General features: G+C 37.2%; 1 long non-coding RNA gene across 2 annotated transcripts; it reads left to right on the plus strand.

Annotated features, from left to right (window-relative positions):
• The first annotated feature begins 4,278 nt into the window (after positions 1-4,278).
• On the plus strand, positions 4,279-12,359 carry LOC111191776 (uncharacterized). Of its 2 annotated transcripts, none has more exons than XR_007424928.1 (5): positions 4,279-4,622; positions 5,451-5,480; positions 7,728-7,761; positions 9,680-10,031; positions 12,228-12,359. It is a non-coding gene; the product is annotated as an uncharacterized LOC111191776 (long non-coding RNA). The 2 variants fall into 2 exon arrangements; XR_007424929.1 differs by having other exon boundaries at positions 9,683-10,031.
• Positions 12,360-12,907: the final 548 nt, after the last annotated feature.

A 12,907-nucleotide genomic window follows, 5' to 3' on the forward strand; every position in this document is an offset into this window, starting at 1 on the left:
GGATGAGGGAAAGAGTAGAGAGAGAGAAAGAAAGAGAGGATGAGGAAAAGAGTAGAGAGAAAATGAGAGAAGGAGTAGAGAGAGAAAGAGAATGATGGAAAGATAGGTGGGTATAAAGAGATGCAGAGAAAGATATGGGGAGAGAGGATGAGGGAAAGAGTAGAGAGGATGAGGGAAAGAGTAGAGAGGGAGAGGATGAGGGAAAGATAGATGGATAGAGAGAGACAGGGAGAGATGGGGACAGAAAGAGAAATGAAGAATGAGGGAAAGAGTAGAGAGAGAGAGAGAAAGAGAGGATGAGGGAAAGAGTAGAGAGAGAGAATGAGGTAAAGAGTAGAGAGAGACAGAAAGGGAGGATGAGGGAAAGAGTAGAGAGAGAAAGAGAGGATGAGGGCAAGAGTAGAGAGAGAGAATGAGGGAAAGAGTAGAGAGAGAGAAAGGGAGGATGAGGGAAAGAGTAAAGAGAGAATGATGGAAAGATAGATGGGTAGTGAGAGAGAAAGAGATGGATAGAAAGAGAGAGAGAGAAAAGCTACTTTAAACATATAGAGAGAGAATTGAGGTGGGGAAGAGATATGGGGTGGAAGACAGAATGAGAGAGAGGAAAAGGGGGGAGGGGGAGAGGAAAATGAACAGGGGAGAGGTACAGAGAAAAATGACAGAGAAAGAGAGAGTGGGGGATGAGGGGTAGATATGAGGGGGAGAAGACAAAGTGAGAAAAGACAGAGTGAGAGAGATGGGTGAGGGGGCGGGAAATAGACAGAGAGATACAGGGGGAGGGGAGATGAGTTGGGAGACTGAGAGAGATGAGAGGGAGAGATAGAAAAGGGAAAAAGAGATTTTGTGTAAGAAAAGAGGAAGAAAACACGTAGAGAAAAAGGTGGGAAGAGACCTATAGAAAGATACAGAGAAATGTGTTCCTCTAAGAATAGGTGTAGACTGGAACCCAGCTTTGCTTTTTTTTTTTTTCTCTCTGCTCCTCCGTCAGAGGCTGTGATGGGGGGCTGTCAAATCCCCAGCAGCCCGGCTGCTCTGTGGGGTCCACGCTGCGAGATACGGAATGACAGACAGTGTCACGTCTCGCCTCAACTTCCTGTTGACATGCCGGGTAGCTGGCCGCTGTGCAACGAAGCCACCGCCAGCTTCACACACAGTCCGCAGATGCACAGCTCTTGGTAATTGCCTCTGGGCAGATATTTTTGAAGTTCTCTTCTGCTCTCGACCATTTTTGGAATGAAAGTCAAGCCCAGCTTTAGGCTTAATGGGGCTGGGAAAAAAAGTGAAGCTGCAAAGCAGCGATCAATATGGTGGTGCATACACAGCAAGTACACTCTGTGCATATATATATATATACAACCCCAGCTCCAAAAAAGTTTGGATGCAGTGTGAAATGTAATTAAATGCAAATAAATACAGAATGCAATGATGTGCAAATCTCACAGACCCATATGTTTTATACAATAGAACATAAAACTTGCAAAAAAATCTATGTATTTATTTCATAAACAACAGGCAACATTACTCCCAAATTCCTAACTAAAATTATTGTAATTTAGAGCATTTATTTGCAGAAAATGAGAAATGCCTGAAACAAAAAAAAGGTGCATACCTTTTAGACCTTAAATAATGCAAAGAAAACAAGTTCATATTCACAAAGCTTTAAGAGTATAGAAATCAATATTTGGTGGAATCACTCTGTTTTTTAATCACAGTTTTCTTGCATCTTGGCATGTTCTCCTCCACCAGTCTTACACACCGTATACAGCTGGTTGAGTAGAGTGCCTCAACCTGAACTGCTTTTTAAATAAGGCACAGTACAGGTCAGCCAATTAGAACTGAATTAATTTACATATATCCTACATGTTTTTACATAATATGAAAACACAAGCTGCCCTTCACATTGTTTAAACTCGCTGTGTGAAAATGATGATGGAACAAAAAGCAATGATCCATAATAATTTGGAACAGAATCAAATAACAGCAACATCATATTTCCATTAAAAGCTACGTTAAATAAAGGTACCCTGACATCCAAGGCCTGGCAATGACCATTAGACCACTGTGTTGCTAAGCAACCATGGTTCACTGTTAATATATTACGCTGATTGACAAGAGAATCATTCATTGTGAGAAAAATGTGTTTTCGTTCCTTTGTCTGAAGATAAATAAAGCTGATCTGAGTGTTGTATTAATTAAACATCAATCATTTCTGAATAATTTCTCCCCTTCAGAGAAAAGCGGAGAATATCATCAGCATCTAATTCTTTGAAGTTCTAGAGATAAATAACAAAAAACACAAGGCTCTCTCTCTACTCAGAGGAATTACTCTGAAAATGAGACTGGACTGAGATAAAACTGACCAAAAAGAGAACAAATACCTGTGAGAGAAATCAGGAAAATATAAGGGTTATTTTTTTTATTTCATTTTATTTTTATATATATATATATATATATAGTTTCTTCCGAATCTACAGAGCCAAATACCCAACCAAATGCCCCAACACCAGGAGGGTGAAGACTAGCACATGCCATATAGGGATTATTTGCCAAAAAAAAAAAGAAATGACAAATATAGTAAAAAACTGTTTAACCCCCGTTCTACAGGCCCGGGTCTGTGGCTCAGGCTATTTTTCTATGTACAAGTATGTAAAAGTTTTATTATTACTTTGAGAGAAAAAAATACACTTCTAGGCTGTCTAAAAAAAAACATGATAAAAGTAATATAATACAGGAAATTGACAAATCCTGCACCTAACAGCTGGGGTTATGCATAGGGCTCAGCCAGGATCTACTACTCACTCAACTAACAATAATAGCAAAACCACCACAATCTGATACTGGCTCGACAAGAATCCAGAAGCACAGCCTAACACTATGTTCATGGTCCATTGCCTCAACTGCCAAGTAACAGACCTACCAAAAAATAACCTATGAACACACAGAATCCCTCCTTAATCTAAGCTCACTTCCTTTAACTATGGCAACAACACACTTACCTAAGCACAATCACACACAATAAATCACATTATAAGTTGCGTGAGCAGAACACAGCAACCACTACCATCCGATACTGGCTCGACAAGAATCCAGAAGCATAGCGAACTATGTTCATGGTCCGTGCCTCAACTGCCAAGTACTCAGACGTCTACAAAAACTCATGAGACAAATTATTACAAGAGCAGGACCACACCAATCCCCTTCATTCAAACTCTAACACAAACTTCAGTTTATAATCTTGCACTCTTGCATCTCTCATGAAAAAGAAAAAAAAAAACGGGTGCATCCAACAAAAACATAAACCATTTACAGCTTTTAGACAGTGATTAGAAGCATAACAAAGAGTGCAGTTCATATGTGCATATGTATCTTTTTTTGCACTGTTATTTGTGTCAATACACTAGTGTGGTAGTCAAGACCAGAAATTGAGACCAGATTAAGATGGAGACCGGTAACATAAGTGTTTTAGCTAGCTTGTTGCTAAGGTTGGCTGGCTCGTCAACAGCTTTAGTTATCCCCAGTAACATTAATATTTTAGCTAACTGATCTCTAAGATTAGCTAGCTTATCGTTAGCTTTAGTTCTCTCCCTGGTAACATTAGTATTTTAGCTAACTCATCACTAAGATTAGCTAGCTTGTTGCTAAGGTTAGCTAGCTCCTTGCTGGCTTTAGTTCTCTCCCTGGTAACATTGGTGTGCAGCTAGCTCATCGCTAAGGTTAGCTAGCTCATCTCTAGCTTTAGTTCTCTCCCTGGTAACATTGGTGTGGTAGCTAACTCATCGCTAAGGTTAGCTAGCTCGTCTTTAGCTTAAATTCTCTCCCTGGTAACATTGAAGTGTTAGCTAGCTCATCACTAAGGTTAGTTAGCTTCTTACTAGCTTTAGTTCTCTCCCTGGTTACATTGGTGTGTTAGCTAGCTCATTGCTAAGGTTAGCTAGCTTGTCTTTAGCTTTAATTCTCTCCCTGGTAACATTGGTGTGTTAGCTAGCTCCTCGCTAAGGTTAGCTAGCTTGTCTCTAGCTATAGTTCTCTCCCTGGTAACATTGGTGTGTTAGCTAGCTCCTCGCTAAGGTTAGCTAGCTTGTCTCTAGCTATAGTTCTCTCCCTGGTAACATTGGTTACACAATGCATAATTGCTAAAGGTTCTAAAATAGGGCACCAAAAGTCTATCTCCAGAGATCTTGTTGTTTCTTGTTGTACAGTGCGTAAAAAAAATAACAAATCATGTGTAAGTGCAATTTCTGTGTAATTTTTGTGAGAAATATTTAGGAATACCAGCACTTTCCCTGATAGCAGACTACTCCGATCCGGATCCGTTTTACCTCCGGCAGATCCGCGCTACAGTCAGGTCTGTTTAGTGGATCTGGTCCGGCTTCACTCCGGGTTCGGGTTATGATTGTGACTCACGTTCAGATCCGTTTTACTGACGGTAAATCCGCATAACAGTCCGTCTCATTTCACGCCTTCCATATGACTTCGGCACGGAGTCAGATACCAGATGTGAGTTCAGTGTCAGCTCAGTGTCGTTTTGCGGATCCGGGCCGCATCGGCGGAGCGGCACAGGAGCGGGAGAAATTCAAACTCAGCGCGAGGACCAACTGACATCTGCTGAATCTGCGCTTCAGGTGAGTTAACTAGCTAACTAGCTATCAGCGTCATTTAATTACATATATTGCTCATTTTTAATCTTGTATATGCTAAAGTTGATTTATCACGTGTATGTTGGATAATATCAATTGTTTTTTTGTGTATTTAATGTTAATTGTTGTCAATTTGTAGGCAAAATTGACAAAAAGCTTCAGTTAACGATACCAGTTAGTTATGCTAGTATTAGCTAGTATAACTAGCTAAGCTAACCAGGCTAACTAGCTGAAATAAACGCTGTTAACTCATTTTGCTCGAGTAACACACCTTTTTTTTATTAAAATAAACAACTTTAGTTATTCTTAGAACCTTAAATAGTTGTGTTTGGGCTTAATTATAATAAAGCTCGTCAGACGTTTTCCTGCTCCACCTTAAATCGTGCAGCAATGGCTTACTGACATTGACATATTTAAGCACTGTTTAAGGTGGAGTGGGAAATACAAAGAAGCTGGCCAAAAGTAAAAAAAAAAAAAAAGAAGAAAAAAAAGTAATTATACATTTTATAATTTGTTATAAACACAACTAAGTTACTGTCAATAAAAATATGAGGCTGCATTTAACTTATTATTTTCCAGCATAAACTTTTCCATTCCACCTTAAATTTATTCTCACGTCGTGGCGCACGAAGGAGCTGGCCAGTGTCCATATCAGCAAAATGTGAATCTTTAGAATAATAATTGGGTAATATTTGCTAGCCTAAAATCAGCATATGTGTAGTAATATATTAAACAATATCTGTTCTGATTTCAACTTAAAAACACCTGTTCAAAGTTACTACAATATATTAATTATATGCATTTGCTTAGTAGGGCTGCTGAGGGCTGGGGACCTGAGATAAGGTGAGATACAATTATTTTAGCTAATAAAATGTACAGTGAGTCCAAGAAGTATTTGATCCCTTGCTGATTTTCTTCGTTGGCCCACTAATAAAGACATGATCATTCTATACTTTTAATGGTAGATGTATTCTTACATGGAGAGACAGAATATTAAAAAGAAAATCCAGAAAATAAATCTAAGGAATATATATTAATTGATTTGTATTTCATGGAGTGAAATAAGTATTTGATCCCTTAGTATTCATTAGCAGTTCTGGCTTTTACAGACCAGTTAGACACTCCCAATCAACTTGTTACCTGACCTGAAGCCACCTGTTCTCACTAATCACTTGTGTGAAAAACACCTGTCCACAGAATCAGACAGATCACACAGATTTCAAGTCTCCAACATGGGTAAAACCAAAGAGCTGTCACAGGACCTCAGAGTCAGAATTGTTGACCTTCACAAAGCTGGAATGGGCTACAAAAAGATTAGTAAGGTGTTGGATGTGAAAGTAACAACTATTGGTGCAATTATCAGAAAGTTTAAAGAGTATAACATGACAATCAACAGACCTCGGCCCGGTGCTCCAAAGAAGATTTCGCCTCGTGGGGTGGCAATGATGCTGAGAACGGTCAGAAATCGTCCTGCAACCACTCGGCAGGAGTTAGCAAATGACCTGAAGGCAGCTGGGACCACAGTTTGCAAGGAAACAATTGGCAACACTTTGCGCAACAATGGATTCACATCCTGCAGTGCCCGAAAGGTACCCCTGCTGAAGAGAGCACATGTGGAGGCGCGCCTCAAGTATGCCAATGATCATTTGAAAGATGAACCAAGTTATTGGGAGAAGGTTTTGTGATCAGACGAGACCAAAATTGAACTTTTTGGCCTCAACTCCACCCGCCATGTGTGGAGGAAGAAAAATGCTGCCTATGACCCCAAGAACACTGTGCCCACCGTCAAGCATGGAGGTGGAAGCATAATGTTTGTGGGGGTGTTTCTCTGCCAAGGGTACAGGGCTACTTCACCGCATCACTGGGAAGATGGATGGAGCCATGTACCGCACAATCCTGAGGGACAACCTCCTCCCCTCTGCCAGGGATCTGAAAATGGGCCGTGGTTGGGTCTTCCAACATGATAACGACCCTAAACATACAGCAAAGGCAACAAAGGATTGGCTCAAGAAAAATCACATTAAGGTCATGGAGTGGCCCAGCCAGTCACCAGACCTCAATCCGATCGAAAATCTATGGAGGGAGCTGAAGGTCAGAGTTGCCAAGCGACAGCCCACCAACCTTCATGATTTAGAGAGGATCTGCAAAGAAGAGTGGGCCAAAATTCCCCCTGGTGTGTGTGCTAAACTTGTGGTTAACTACAACAAACGTCTCACCGCTGTGCTTGCAAACAAAGGCTTTGCCACTAAGTATTGAGTGTGTTTGGCAAGAGGGATCAAATACTTATTTTCCTCATTGAAATACAAATTAATTAAAATATATTCTTTAAAATTATATTCTGGATTTTTGTCTTGATATTCTGTCTCTCCATGTTACAATATATCTACCATTAAACGTGCAGAAGGATAGTGTCTTTATTAGTGGGCAAACAAAGAAAATCAGCAAGGGATCAAATACTTCTTGGACTCACTGTATGTTTACAGGTTGGATCCACCTAATGCATTTTATGTTTAATATTATGGTAGTCTTGTTTGTTATACAACATATATTATGTTAATAGTTTATTATATATTTTGCCTGCTGCATCAAAGACCAATTCTATAAATGACCATTTAAGGAAAATGTCATAATTGCCAGCACCATTACCCAATGAAGTTCATGTTTATTATTAAGCAGAAAATTTGCATTCTGTATCAGAGGCCAATTCTATAAATAAATATATGCAATAACAGTATGATCCTAAAAAACACGTTTTGAGCCGAACTTGCCTTAAAGGGCCTCTGTGCCCTCTACTGCTTTGTAGTGTAGTAATTTTCAGAAGTGCTAAATATGTGACAACAAAGCTTTGAACATGGATCTTTCTTGTATAGGTTGCTGCAACAGTGATTAATAGTTAGGTTTACAAAACTTATTGCCTCATTTAGTTTAGTTTGTTCATTATTTGCAAATAAGTTTTTGGATAACTCAATCTGGATACATAAAGTCTGATGCAAATCTGATGTATGGTAAGTTAAAGTTCAGCCTTTATTTTAAAAAAGAAAATGCTTAACTTACAATACTGAATGTAATTTTGTTTTGTTTGTTTTTTAGGTGTAATCATTTACCCATCAAATCACCTAACAAGGTAATTAATTCTATTTTCCAGCAGTTCTGTAATTAATTTTGACTTTAAGTCTGTTGATACACGTTTGATTTGATATGTTTGCTCTTAATGTAGCATTTATCCACTTTCTTATTTTAATTGTTTGTTGTGCCACTGCACTAAAAACTTTAAGGGACACTGTAAGATTTTCTTGATTAATTTATATACATTTTAAAGAAGTAAATTTACAACCATAAAAATTAGTGTTCCACTCCATTGAGCTGTAATATACAGAATAAAAGTCCTCTCATGTATGATCTGGGCTCCACTGTGTTAAAACAAGGCTATGTAAGTATTTGCGTGCCCTGCTATCAGAACTTTCTCAGCCTCGTTTCAACACCGTGGAGGTCAGATCAGACATGAGAGGAATATTATTCAGTGTATTACACCTCAATGGAGTGAAACAGTGATTTTGAAGTTCAGAATAGCTTTTAAGTTTGTGTTTTGTTTTCTAAGTCGTATTTTTGAGAACTTTGCAAGTTCTCTCACTTATAAATAGGGTTGCAACGGTATGAGATTTTCACGGTATGATAACCGTCTCAGAAAATACCGCGGTATCACGGTTATCACGGTATCACAGTTTGTTACATATATTATTAAACTGACCCTTATAGAAATTCCAACAAAGGTTTTTTGTTCAATTAACTATTTATTGTAGAAACCAGGAACAACTATATAGATAATGTCTCCTTAAAAAACATAAACTGTACACCATTAGGTGAAGGAAACCAGGTTTTTCCACTACTCTTAAGGGCATTAAGGGTGTATATAAAAAAAAAAAAATATATATATATATATATATATATATATATATATATATATATATATATATATATATATATATATATATATACACACACACACACACACACACACACACGTGTCACACATTACATGTCCTCTAAGAAGTAAAGATCCTGTGTTTAAACTATTCAGTACAATTATTTAAGTTTAAATTATTTAATATCTGATAAACTGAGCCTGGGTCAGTGTCTGATAAACAACTGTTGTAAACGTCCGTTTTACTGCCAAGTTGGTATATAACCAGATACTGCAGAAAGAGGGGATTTATTTCTGACATGATCCTCACAATAGAGATTTCTATTTTAAGGCTTTCACACCGAGTCTGGTTTTAACACATGAAAAACAGGCACGTCAGAATTTGAAAATGAACGCATGTAAATGAATGGCGTCTTTTACATCCAGTCCGGCGAGCACCTTTACACGGACACGTGAATCCGTCGTAGCACGCACTTCACGCCTGTACCTGCGTGCCCAAATTTCGGATAACTCAGCGCTTTTGCGGGCGCTTACCGCATGGGTTGTGCACGACTACAAAGAGGTTTTATTTATGTTCAGATTAAAATTATAAACTAAACACATACTTTGCGCTGCACGGCGGGGTGGTGTTCTTGGAGATGGGAGAACAGGTTTGACGTATGTCCACCTTTAGCTGTGACTTTACGGCCACATTGATTATAAATCGGATACCCATCCTCGGGTGCGTTCGGCGGGTCTCTGAAATAGTCCCACACTGCTGATTTTAGTTTAGCCTTTTTGTAGGCGGACGGAGATTTGTTTAGTCTGATGCACTTTCTGCTGTTCTCACCGCTGTGTGCTGAGCAGCTGAAGCGGAGCAGAGTCGCGCATGCGCGGGTGAGTTTCTCCGCTGGCTTGCGTTTTACCGGTAATAAGCAAACACACACGGTATGATAACCGTGCATTTTAATACCATGGTATACCGTGAAACCGGTTACCGCTGCAACCCTACTTATAAATCATTGAGGGGTCTGAAATTTTCATCTTTGGTGCATGTCCACCGTGAGAGACATAATAAAAATCCGGAAATCACAATTTATGATTTTTTTTAAATAATTTATTTAATTTACAACTTTCTCAGCAGGATTTGGTATCCGCAAAATGGTTCGAGGTCCTCAGCCCTCGCCTCCCCAGCACAGAGGAAAACTACCAAGGGCGGTACTCTCATTATAGGAGATTCAATTGTTAGACATTTAAAAGTATCTAAGAGTAATGGCACAATTTCATGTCTTCCAGATGCTTGCATGCTGGTAGTCGGCAAGCGGCTCCCTGGGGCGCATTGCCAAAGCAGGAACCCCGGCACCATCGCCCTCCATGTGGGGATGAGCTTTCGGGAGCGACCGGCCCCATTCCACAGAGACAGGCTTCTCTCTGTGAACATCGAGGCGGTGCTACGCTGAGACTGACTGTCTCTACCCAGTCACACCAGCCAAGTAGGTTTGTTTGCTGGTATTTCTGCTTGTACTATTTGTATGTCAATTCTTCATAATAGTGTAAATAAAACACGTTATCAAAATAGCTGGAAAATCTGTTAACAACTCCATTAGAATTAATACAAACTCGTCTGTCCTTCTGAGTTACAGCAACAACCACATTAAATCGGGGCTGTTAAATATAAGATCGCTGGCACCTAAATCAGTTACTGTAGGTTAAATTATCATTGACAATGCACTCTCTATGAGACAAGGGTTAAAACTGATGGATATTTAGCTCTAAATGAGTCCACTCCCCCCAGGTTCTAGCTATTTCATCTACCCATGCAGGACTGGTCAGGGTGGTGGTGTAGTCGTCAGTTATAGGAATAAATCAAAATACAGAGTTTGAAGCTAAGTCATTTGAACTGTTTAACCTTATAGTCGCAGGCCCATCTACTGCCACCAAAACCCAACATTCATTCCTGCTGATAACTATGTACCGTCCTCCAGGACCATATGCAAAATTCACTAAGAAATTCAGTATATTTTTTAGCTGCAGTAGCTCTCAACTCTGACAGAGTTATCATTGTTGGTGACTTTAATATCTATTTTGAAAAGAAACAGGGCCCACTGAGAATAGCATTTAAATCAATTTTGGATGCATTAGCCTTCAATGAGAATGTAATGGGCCCACCTACTGATGTACTGACTCAACTTTTTTTTCATTTGGTGATCGTTTTGGCTATGTTGCAGCCAGGGGAATGCATTTTTGCAGAAAACCTGCTTTTTCATAAAATTTTTGAAATCTAATGTCTTTTACTCTCACGTCATTCATACTCTCTGGACGCATTTTGCACTCTCTGGACATGTTCATGGCAAAAATGTTCACACACCTACAAATTGCTCTTAAATCATTATACATCAATATTGTTTTGCTTTTTTTCATAAATCAGGATTTTAACCATTTAAATAACTGTTTAATAATTTTATACAGTAATTACAGTGAGATAAAAAAATGTGTTTTCAATGGAAGTCAATGGGGCATTTTTGGCCACAAAGGTGTTCGGAGGGAGTATTTGACACTACATAAAAAAATTCTACCAATGCCCCATACATCTAATATTTATTATATGAGAAATAGTACAACTTTTGTGGGGGTTTTTAATGAATAATTAATCATGAATGTAATTAAACTGTCAATTAAAGGGTTAAAATCCTGGAATGTATTAAATATTTGATCATTTTGATCAGGGCTGGATTTGATTAAGTGATTTATGAAAAAATAGCAAAAAAAAAATGTATATGAGTATTTTATTGCTGATTTTGTGCATGTACATTTTTGGCAACAAAGGTGTCCAGAGGGTGCAAAATTTAAATCTGGCACTACGTAAAAAAATAATAATGCAATCAAATCAATTTTGTTGCTAATCTTTTACATGTCCAAGACTCTAATAGTCACCAATGCCTCATTTGTCTGCTGTTTGTTTTGTGGAAAATAATTTTTTGTGTTTTTTTTTTGTTTTGTTTTTTTTTGCCAAAATACAACAATAGTTAAAATATTTAAACTGTCATTTAAAGGGTTAAAATCCTGAAAATTATTTAATGTTTGGTAGTTTTGGGTAGAACGGAAGTTGATTAAGTGATTTTATGAAAAAAAAAAGTTTATTTATGTAAAAAAAAAAATATTGATGTATAATGATTTAAGAGCATTTTTTAGGTGCTTGTACATTTTTACCACAAACGTGTCCAGAGGGTGCAAAATTTGAAGGGGGCTTGAGGGTTAACCTGAACATTTATCACCTGGCCGCTTTATTAGCAAAAACACAATTACAACTGCAACAACAAATGCATTTATCAAAAACCGCTGACTTATATTCTATTGTAAATAAAATACAATATCATTTTAAGTACGAGTTAACAAAGTTCTTAGCCTTACAAAGCTTTTGGGAAATGCACCCCAAAGTGCACTTTTTATTTATCTTTCTTTTAATTTTGGGTGCATAATTCCAGTAAAATGGTAATTATTTATTATGTGAAATGGTATAAATGAAAATTAGCTAGCCCCTATTAAATACAGCTGTGACATTTATATATCTTTTAGAAATTTGGTCAAATGAAAAACACTTGTCATTTTAGTACGCTATATTCATTTCTAGCCACTTCTTTTCTGCTGTTTCTGAAATAAAATATTTTCTTATTTTGTCTTTTTTATAGGCTGCACTGTAGTGGTGTTAAGTGTCCAAGAATGCTCTCATCAGTGGAGGCACAGCTGGCTGCAAAAAACGTCTGTGTCTGCATGTTTATATTATGTGAATTAAAAATGGTTTTATTATTAAAATAATTGTATTAATGCCTGTTGATTTATAAATTGTTTAATTGAAATCAAATTTTATTTAAGTAGCTTAATTAAGTATTGCATTTATAACTGATGGTATTTTATTTAATTAGCTTAAGTATTGCATTTATAAGTGATGGTATTTTATTTTAATTAGCTTAAGTATTGCATTTATAAGTGATGGTATTTTATTTTAATTAGCTTAAGTATTGCATTTATAAGTGATGATATTTTATATAATTAGCTTAATTAATATTGCATTTATAAGTGATGATATTTTATATAATTAGCTTAATTAAGTATTGCATTTATAAGTGATGGTATTTTATATAATTAGCTTAATTAAGTATTGCATTTATAACTGATGGTACTTTCATTAATTAGCTTAATTAAGTATTGCATATATAAGTTATGGTATTTTATTTAATTAGCTTAATTAAGTATTGCATTTATAATTATTGTATTTCATTTAGCTAACCTAATTAAGGATTGCATTTACAACTAATGTTTTTTATTATATTATTTAAATATTGCATTTGTAATTTAATGTACTGTATTA

Source organism: Astyanax mexicanus, chromosome 16 (genome assembly GCF_023375975.1).
Source record: "Astyanax mexicanus isolate ESR-SI-001 chromosome 16, AstMex3_surface, whole genome shotgun sequence".
Classification (NCBI taxonomy): domain Eukaryota; kingdom Metazoa; phylum Chordata; class Actinopteri; order Characiformes; family Acestrorhamphidae; genus Astyanax; species Astyanax mexicanus.